The sequence below is a fragment of the Balaenoptera ricei genome, chromosome 16, assembly GCF_028023285.1.
Source record: "Balaenoptera ricei isolate mBalRic1 chromosome 16, mBalRic1.hap2, whole genome shotgun sequence".
In the NCBI taxonomy this organism is placed as follows: domain Eukaryota; kingdom Metazoa; phylum Chordata; class Mammalia; order Artiodactyla; family Balaenopteridae; genus Balaenoptera; species Balaenoptera ricei.
In genome coordinates this window covers 6,812,719-6,823,713 of record NC_082654.1, presented here as the reverse complement: position 1 = coordinate 6,823,713, position 10,995 = coordinate 6,812,719, and positions in this window count along the sequence as shown.

The window sequence follows — 10,995 nt, the reverse complement described above, 5'->3', positions numbered from 1 at the left end:
GATACATTTCCAAAGCACTGTGCACATTGTTTGCCCCCCAAAATGTCGACCCCTTTCCCTGATACGTGCGATTTCAAGGTCCCAATTGAGAACCTTATGCTAACTTGGGGGGGACGGGCTCTGGAGGCGCCACCAGCTGGGAAACGCGCACAGATCTCAGCACCTGAACAGCGCTGGGAGGGAGAAGAAGGTGCGCACATGCGCGGTACCCTTTTTCTAATCATCCTCCCTTGTGGGTGATCACTCGGAAGGAGGTAAACTGAGGGACGTGGACCTGGCAGACTGTGGGAAATGAGGTGTGTGCTTTTGCACACTAGCCTTGATGTCTTCTACACAGATACTGGCAACGTGAGATTCGCGACAACTTTATGAACTTTCCACGACACGAGTCTCCTTGCAATTCAGAAATTCATATATGTGCAAAACTGCAAGGAGGCCAACGCTGCTGACCTCACTGACCAGGTGTCATTGGGAAATGGAATGCCTTACCTGGACGACCGGCTTGAGGACATTGGGAAATGGAATGCCTTACCTGGACGACCGGCTTGAGGACACTAGGAGTTAAAACAACAAAACAGCACTACTCTTAACCTTTACACTAAAATAGCAACCCGAAGTCAGACAATTAAACAGGGAAACCCTGCACAAATGTCATACACAGAGGAGGAGATCAAAGCAAACGGCGATCTCTGATAAAGATCAAGAGGGACAACTCAGATTTTTATGGCATATGCTGACAAATGGCTGAAGTGGAAAAAAATACCCGGTAACTTGATTTCTCAGTATGCTGCAGAGATCAAAGGCTGACCTCAGAAGCGAAATACCACACAAAATTGCATACCCTTTGTTTTTATTATTATTTTGGGGGGGCAATTTGTATTTCAGACCCATAACTCAAGGGCTGGAAATTCATGAGCCAGTGTCAAGAGAGCTCAGTCAGCCGGCTGAACGGCGAGGAATACTGCACTTAGAAATGCTTTTCATGCCTCTCTTCCTAGCCCCTCCCCAGTAAAGAAGGCGATACAAGACCACTGTAAACTATATGGGATCCCAATTAAACCCTCCATGTCCGAGAATGCTGCTTTTTCTGAGTTCGACACTATGTGACTGTATGTGTATATGTCAAATATCCCATCATTATTACTTTCTGGAATATCATCCTCTCATAATATATCCGTATCCCCTGGACTTGTCTCCCTGTAACTTTCTCTTCAGCATCATCTTTATCATCTTCTAAGTGTGGTCTTCTTTGAATCGCCTATGGTTACATCTGTGTCCGCAGCACTGAAAATGATCCATCTCTCTGTGATCTGTCCAAATGTATAGACATTTGGACAGCAGGTAAATAAAACATCCAGATGTGCACTCGCTTCCATTTGCATCTGGAAATTTGGCATAATGTAGAGATACTTTGGATGAAAGCTAGCCTATCCTTTCAATCTTCCACATTTGGTTAACATTACATCGTTATTTATTATTCTTTTTATATAATTTACCAGCTCACCAAGGTAGCCATCAACGGGCATAATAATGTGGTTAATATCTTACACAAGTAATTATCCTTCAAATGTAAGTTACTAAATGGATTACGAATGAATCCAAGAATATTTTGGCAAATATCCCCGGGAAGCTGCACTGGGACTAAAGCCATGGTAACAAAGCAACGTATTCAGGCTGGGGGATCAATGGTGTGTTTGAAAAGCTTAATAAAACATCAAGACTGTTGATATTGCTGATTCCAGGAAGGTAGGCAGAGACTTTTCATCAGGTATCAGGTAAATAAAATAGATCAGAAATACATGTCCTATAATCAGTTTATTTGCGTCTCTCCAATAGAAAACTACAGAGTTAGGGTGATGCGCAGATTATTGTCGGGTATTAGAGGAACCTGAGAAGTAAAAATGGGCTGCCTACTGTTGCTGACTAGGTTCCTAGCAGGTGTGGTCCAAGGTCTGATGGGCAGCGCTGAACTCTCTCCGTGGCCGAAGGTGACCCAAGTGCAAACCGGTGTTGCAGCCCAGGCTCACGCGTTCTCAACCCCTTTGGATGTTTCAGAAATCCAGATCCTCAGTGGATCCTCAGAAATCCAGACTTCTCAGTTACTTTTTTTACAGAAAATTCAAGCACTCTAAAATCGAGACAGCAGCCTCATGAACCTCTGTGAGCCTCCTCCCATCACTAAGCTTCACCAATTAGCAAGCTTTTACAATCTTACAGCTGATTTCTTTTTTTATTTGGTAAAAAATTCATAACATAAAATTTACCTTCTTAACCATTTTTAAGTGTACAGCTCAGTAGTCTTAAGTATATTCACATTGTCGTAAAAGAGATCTCCAGAACTTTTTCACCTCTATATTCATTAAACAACATCCCTCTTCTCCTGTCCCAGTCCCTGGAAACCATCATTCTGCTTTCTGTTTCTATGAATTCTACTACTTTAGGAACCTCATGTAAATGGAATCATACAGTATTTGTCTTTTTGTGACTAGCTTATTTCACTTAGCAGATTGTCCTCAAGGTTTATCCCACGTTGTAGCATGTGACAGGTTTTCCCTCCTCTTTAAGGCTGAATAATATTCCATTGTATGAGTATACCACATTTTCTTTATCCATCTGTAGGTGGACACTTGGGTTGCTTCCACCTTTTGGCTATTGTGAATAGTGCTGCTATGAACATGGTACTCAAATATCTCTTCAAGACCCTGCTTTCAATTATTTTGGGTATACACCCAGAAGTGGGATTGCTAGATCATTCAGTAGTTTTTTTTTTTGAGGAGCCTCCATACTGTTTTCCATAGAGGTTGCACCATTTTACAATCACACCAACAGGGCACAAGGGTTCCAATATCTTTACATCCTTGCCAATACTTGTTATTTTCTGGCTTTTTGATAGTAGCCATTGTGATGGATGAGAGGTGATACCTCACTGTGGTTTTGATTTGCATTTTCCTGATGATTAGTGATGTTGAGCATCTTTTTATATGCTTGTTAATCATTTGTATATTGTCTTTGAAGAAATGTCTAGTCAAGCACTTTGCCCATTTTTTAATGGGGTTACTTGATTTTTTAATTGTTGAGTTGTGATTTCTTCTTTTTTAAAAATTTATCTTATTTATTTTATTTTTGGCTGTGTTGGATCTCTGCATGCGGGCTTTCTCTAGTTGTGGCGAGCTGGGGCTACTCTTCGTGTGGTGCACGGGCTTCTCATTCCAGTGGCTTCTCTTGTTGTGGAGCACGGGCTCTAGGCGCATGGGCTTCAGTAGTTGTGGCATTCAAACTCAGTAGTTTTGGCTCACAGGCTCTAGAGCGCAAGCTTGGCAATTATGGCGCACGGGTTTAGTTGCTCCATGACATGTGGGATCTTCCCAGACCAGGGCTCGAACCTGTGTCCCCTGCGTTGGCCGGAGGATTCTTAACCACTGTGCCACCAGGGAAGCCCGTGATTTCTTCTTAAGTAGAGACATAAAATGGTTTCTGTTTTGTTTTTAACCATAAAAAATTGTAAAAGACAGACAATGACTAGATTCCTGTAATGGAGATCCAGATAATTATACAGAGGTGGTTTCCAATATAAGCCAGAGAGAATTAGTAGGTGAATATGAACCATCCATATGGCTAATGTGAATCATCATTCAGTCCTCAAACATTTACTGGCACCCTGCCAAGCCAGCCCTCCTAAAGGCACTGGGATACTAGTGTGTTCAAAGAGCTTACAACAATTGAAAAGAAAGGCAGGGTTTTTCCTCTGATTTTTTAAACAGCTTTACTGAGCTACACCTCCCATAACCATATAATTTACCCATTTAAAATATATAATTAAATGGGTTTTTGTATATTAAATTTTAAGGTTATGATAAAATATATATATAACATAAAAGTTGCCATTTAAACCAGTTTTGAGTGCAGGTCAGGGCACAAAGATTTGGGGGCATACACTCCATAGGCTGGCCAGCAACCTTCTAAGTGATTGGGGGTTCTTCCTGCTACCTCAGGCTCGATGGTCTTCTTCAGTCGCTTGGGAGAGAAGGCAAATGTGTTAGCCCTTATTTCTGCCTTAACTGTTCCCTTCAGCCAAGGAACAAATACTAGAGAGAAGTTGGTGGGGTATCTAAAGGTGCCCCTCCTTTGTTTAGTCACTAATCACCAATTACTTGGTATGGAGGTTTTTAAATTAAATAATTATTTGTTTTTTTGTTTTTTTTGCCAAATTATTCATTCATATGGTTCAAATGTTAAAAAAAATCCCCAAAGGATGCCGATTCCTCATCTCTCCCAACAGGGGAAAAGCATTCTTAGATTTGTTTTTTGTTTTTGTTTCTTTTTCCTTCCAGAGATTTTTAAAGCATTTACAATCCAATGCAGATATATATTCCTCTCCACCTACTTTTATCATAAATGGCAGCATATTATGTCCCTCGTTCTACACCTTGTATCTTTCACTTAATATATTTGGAGTGCTTTCATGATGAGTTTTTAAAATTTTTTTATTTTTTAACATCTTTATTAGAGTATAATTGCTTTACAATGGTGTGTCAGTTTCTGCTTTATAACAAAGTGAATCAGTTATACATATACATACGTCCCCATATCTCTTCCCTCTTGCATCTCCCTCCCTCCCACCCTCCCTATCCCAGCCCTCTAGGTGGTCACAAAGCACCAAGCTGATCTCCCTGTGCTATGCGGCTGCTTTCCACTAGCTAGCTATTTTACGTTTGGTAGTGTATATATGTCCATGCCACTCTCTCACTTTGTCCCAACTTACCCTTCCCCCTCCCCGTACATGATGAGTTTTTGATCATCATAAATAGTAAGAAATCAAGACGTCTGACGGGAGCAATTTTTTTCAAAGTATTTAGTTATTACTGGATGACTAATGTGTGAGTCATTTATAATCAGCGTCTACCAGCGCACACCAAAGTTCATAGCCTAAATTACCTGGATCATTTAGGTGGAAAGAGACCGCATTTCTACCTGAATTAACCAGGCAATTGTGGTTGATTAGAGTGGATCTAAAAATACATGGCCCCTTTTCCCTTTCCCATCAGGGACATACTGCTTCGTATTTTGATCCCAACTTATTTTCAAAATCAGCATCGCTGTGGCTTGAATTGCTTCACGGACACGACAAAAGTGAGGCAATGGGTCAGAAAGATGAGAAATGGCTGAATGGGGAGAATTTTGTATTCTAGAACACTAACTGAACTCTCTGAAGAGGAAATAAGGAGCACCCAAAAGGTGAAAACCATTCACTTGGAACGTAAGCTCCTGAATTCCTGATCCTGAATCAGTAGATCAGCTCCTCCAAGCAAAATGGCATCATTAATCAAAAGGGAAAGAAATCCCCTTGCAAGAGTGATATGCACTGTGGGAAACTGAACTCAACTTGAAAATTCACTTCCCCACTGCAGGTGGGCTCTTCCTGAGGAGAGCTTCTGAGGATTATCAGCTGGAGAGCTCAGGACACACCAGGAAGGTGAATGGAATTAACTGCATCAAAGGAAACAGTGGGGTACAGAGAGAGGTTATTGAGTATGAAAAGGGACTAAATTTGTTAGATCTCAACTGATGGAACTTTCCTCTTGACCTTATGTGGGGAAATAAAATAAGAAACTTGGAAAGTATCATTTTTGGCTAAAATATTCCATTTACGGGCCTCTGTGATAACACTCCCCATCACCCATTAAATTATCCTCTCCTTGTTAAATTATCATATGAGCCAGACCACCAGCTATCTCATCCCACCCCCCTTCATTCATTCATTGCATCTCAGCCCCCAATCCTTTGGAGACAGATACATCCAAAATGATCCATCTCCCTTTAGTTCTAATGAAGTGGACAGGCTTCCTACAGGTGTGCATGTCCTAACCCAGCATGGACCCCGATCCCGAGGCTCTGTTTCCATCTCAGATTAATGGAGCCAGCTGCCTTGTTCGTCAGTCCTACACGCCTCTCCTTCCAGTCTTCCTCTGGCATGCTCAAGAATTCGCAGAATTTTAATAGCTTCCCCCATATGTCCCACAACTGTGCCAATTCAATGTTTTAAAAATAATCTATATTTTATTTCCTTAATTCCATTAACAGATTTATGATTTAACATTTCATCAATAGCACGAACTTGTGGGTTTTTTAACCAGAGAAAGAGCGTCTAATCACTAGAAATTGCTGCAACATATTCTTAAACCTCTCGTGGGAGGAGCTGGTTGGAAGTGCGGTGCCTTCCTGGGGATGGATCCGTTTGGGCACCTGCCCCAGAGCTGCGGCACGCACGGCTTGAGTGAGGAGAACACTGGGGTTTGTGAGCGCATTGTTTTGGAGAAAGATAACGTGGCAGGGGGTTGTTACTTAATAACCAGTTGCCTTCTGAGCTGGAGAGTTAATCACTACCATTAAGCAGTGATCGCTCCAGGTGAGATGATGAGAGCTGCTTCACGTCTGAGAAAGTTTGGAAGACGAACAGCTAATGGGCTGATGCTGGGGAAGCTTGACAAGAATGCTGTTTTCAGTTCCAATTGTGTTGGAGCTTCAGCGCCTTCACAATTGAGTTCTTTTATTTAAATGGAAATTAAAATAAAACAACTTGATATTGGGGACTGCCCCTTTCTGGGTTTTACCTGTCCATCATGTTTGAAAGTTTTTACCATCAGCCTGTATAATTTCTGTAATTAGAAAAAGCAGCTGACATTTTTTAACACAAAGGAACACAACTTGTTTTTTCACGCTTGCTTTTTGTCTAGCTCGGTCTTCTGTGGAAAGCAGTAGCAGCTCAGGGTTCAAGGATGTTTACCCAATTGTGGTAAACAACAGCAGATTTTTGCTTTTGCTTTCTGACTCTGTGAGACAGCAAAATCACAAACAAGGAAGATGGAGATAAAATGGTCATGATTTCTATCCTGTTGGCGTCTGTCTTCAGCTTGTCTTTCAGTTCCCCAAAGCCATTCCATGCACGCTGCCGGGAATCAGCTCTGACGTTAAAAGCCAGAGAACTTAATGTACAGGGATGGGAGTGGTGTGGTTATGGAAGGGTGATCCGCTGATACTGGCTCAGAGACACGGCCATTCAACCTTACCTGCAGTTTTAACCACCTAGGGAGCTTTACAAGACACTGATATCTAGGCCCACCCCCAAAGATTCGGATGTGATTGCTCTGGATGCAGGCCAAGTGATTCTACCGTGCGGCTGAAGCCAAGAACCTTTACTCTTCTCCTCCCATCTGCACCTCCTGCTGTGGTGAAAGCCCTCCTATTTAGTGCGGTCCATGGGCCGCCAGCATCAACATCTGGGAGCACGACAGACATGCAGAACCTCAGGCCCCACCCCAGTCCTTCTGAACCAGAATCTGCATGTTTACAAGATCCCCAGATGCGCCGTGTACACGTTACACTTTAAGAAGCACTGATCTAAGCCTCAAAATCTCTTGCCCGAACTCATCCGCAGTGTCCTAGGGGGTCTTCTAGATTTCTCTGTTCTCTCCCATTTTAAGGCAATCGCCACAGTGTTGAAGGGGTTCAGAATAAGCCACTGTAAAATTATTTTGAGCTGAGACATCTGAGTTCCTGAAATCCCCTATCTGACTAAAAGCAAAGCCCCCCACAAGAACTCAATGGTCATCAATCCCCTCTCCCAGAGCAACTCTAATCTTCCCTTCTCTGACCCAAACAGACATTGCCACAAGACTATCATATCTCCCATCTATTCTCCCAAGGGCCCATTTATCTTTCCAAAAAGTCATTTGCTTTTCCATAAGTGCCCTTTTTTCCCCTCTTCTAAGGAGTCATTTGTTCTCCCAGAAGTATCCCTCTGCCCCATCCCATTCCCCCAGTAAGATGGTATATAAGCCACAAAGTCTAACCACCTCCTTGAATCATATTTCTTTGTGAACTCGCCTGTATGTATCTAATGAAATCTGTTTTTTCTTTCGTTAATCTGGCTTTTGTGAGTTTAATTTGCATGATCCCCATCACTGAACCTAAGAGGGTAGAGGAAAAGATTTTCCTCCGCAACACTATGATCATGTCATGCTGGTGCCTGTAGGATAAAGTACAAACTCCTTCACCTGGCAGCAAGGCCATTCAAAAATAGGCTCCAGCATACCTCTCTAGATTTATTGTGTGTTCCTGGCTCCGTGGAATACTGCCCTCCAGCCTTGTTCAAACCTAGACATCAAAGTCCTTTCATGAATCTGTACATTTGCACAAACTGTTCTCTCTAAATAGTCTTTCTCCCTCTTCTCTCCCTGGGCATCTCTCACTCCCAAAAACATGTCTGATATTGCCCCATCCATACAGCTTTCCCTATTTTCTTCCAAAAAAGGGTTCTCAATGCCCCAACCTCCAGCACCTAGCACAGTACCTGGTACACAGGAGGTACTCAAAAAGTAGGGTTTTTTTGAGTAAATGATTGGAAGAAAAGATGGATGGATTGATGCATGGAGAGACTAAGTTTCTCCATCCATAAAAGTATTTAAAGTTCAGTACCACCCTTAGTTTCAGGCAAGAGGGGCCTCTGTCCTGGATTCCGAACTTCTGAGGGCTCTGCATATCACAAACACACACACACAATGTTTTAAAGAACACATGGGTGCCTCTGTCACTGGAGATCTGACAGGTGATGCTGGTATTGTGCCACCGGCAACTCTAAACATCCGCTCAGGTGAATAACGTGGCTCAGGCCCTAGGGAAACACTTCTTTACACCTCTTGCGCTATGTCCTTGAAACAAAAAGTACCCGAGCTCAAATGCCATGACGGTCTGGGGTTGTACCTGTAGATGTCGGAAATAGACACAGCTTCAGAACAGGGGAGGATTTGAGCAGCAGAAATGCTTAGGTAAGATAAACAACTAATTCATTACCTTGTCAAATGCATTCTCCTAGATAGGACAACCAAGAGAGGTTCTTGCATAATGAAGCATTCTGTGTGATGCTGACAGTCCGTTTTCCTGTTTCTCTTCATATTCCAATTCGTGACCCAGACGTTCTGAAAAACATTTTGCAATAGTTAAATAATTCACACTACTTTTAAATTTGCATATATATGGATCAAGATATAACATGCATGAAGTGTGGTATCAACTCCTGTGCTTGCAGCTAACTGGACATTGAACACTAGAACGGAAAGTAATCCTGTACTTGTGAACTATTTAATATGAGTAGCTAAATTTTCAAAGTTAAATAAAAATTCAACTTTAAAAAATACTGTCACGGGCTTCCCTGGTGGCGCAGTGGTTGAGAATCTGCCTGCCAATGCAGGGGACATGGGTTCGAGCCCTGGTCTGGGAAGATCCCACATGCCGCGGAGCAGCTGGGCCCCTGAGCCACAGTTACTGAGCCTGCGCGTCTGGAGCCTGTGCTCCGCAACAAGAGAGGCCGCCGTGATAGTGAGAGGCCCGCGCACCGCGATGAAGAGTGGCCCCCGCTCGCCACAACTAGAGAAAGCCCTTGCACAGAAACGAAGACCCAACACAGCCATAAATAAATAAATAAATAAGTTCAAAAATCTTTTAAAAAGTTATTTTAAAAAATACTTTCACTTTTTACACTCATTTATGATAGTTTCCATTTTCCCTTTTAATTGTAATAGATATTTTTACTATTTTAAAAGAAAGTAACTTAAAAACATATGAAAAATGTTGACTTTTTGGTCACATTTGCTTTCATTTCCTTTTTGATATAAATATATTTAAATTATATTTACTTTAAGTACAACTACATTCTATTTTTAATCTTTAAATCACTGAGAATAAATATAAGGCAAGATCATGATAGGAATAAAAAATAGAAAGGGGAGCTCAGAAAAACACTGAAAAGAAAAAATAAATAGAATACCTTCAAATAAGTGGTCTGTCTAAATTTTTTAAAGCTAAGAATAATAAAAGTGAGAAGTCTGTGTCAGGCATGACCCATCTAAAATTTGCTAGTAAGGTATTTTAAATTATATATTTAATAAAGTTTTAATTACTGATCAAAACAATGAAAATGAGCAAGAAAATTATTCAAATAAAATTCACAACTTCAAGAGCTTAGATGAAATCCCTGGAACCTCATATTCTTTACTACATGAAGATTTAATTACTGATCAAAGCAATGAGAATGAAAAAGAGGATTGTTCATAACGAATTCACAACTCAGAAGCAGCAAGTGCAATTCTGGCCTATCCATTGGAAGATGTAGAAAAATCCATTCATGACATTAGCAAATTGGATGAGACAGATGAACTCTCTGGAGTGTCACTCATTTATTGTAGGACGATCCTAACACTGGTGTCAAACCCTCTTTGACAGCATGGAAATGTTTCTAGCAAAACACAATCCAATTCAAATCAGCTAATACGATTTTTCATTGGATGAGTATGGCAGAAAACTCAGAGTTTTAATTTTATACCAAAATTCTTTCAAATGGAAAAATAACCTCTGAAAGCAGGTTTTCATATTCCAAGGAGAAAGACAAAGTGTGTTGTTACATAATGTTACATAATTCACAACCAATTTTCAAGATCAACTTTGGCCAAAGAAGTTACTTGTGACCAGAAACATTTGGATATTTTATTAAAATAATAAAAAATGTCACTTGCACACATTGAAAAAAGTACACATGCAAGCACCAGAAATTTAAAAATAGGCTGAATAAATAGCAAACCACCAATCATGGTCAACAATGACAAGTAAATGCCAGTTTAGAACTCTGATGTGATGTTCTGAAAAAATATTGTTTTGGGTCCAATATTTATCCAAGAGTTATGGTACTTTTTACTGTAGTAACAGCACAATATTTATAGAAGGCAATACAATTTTTCTAGGTTTAATAGAAATAATTCCAATTTTTATGTTAGGATGGCCAAAAATTTTTATTTATGTTAGGATGGGTGAAAGTAATAAAACAAGCAATCACTATCTAGGATGAATAATTTTAAATGAAATTACTAATGTAGCAGGAAACAAAGTGAGAGAATCAATCATATGTAACATAAAAACATAAGGAAACATTACTCAATGCAACTA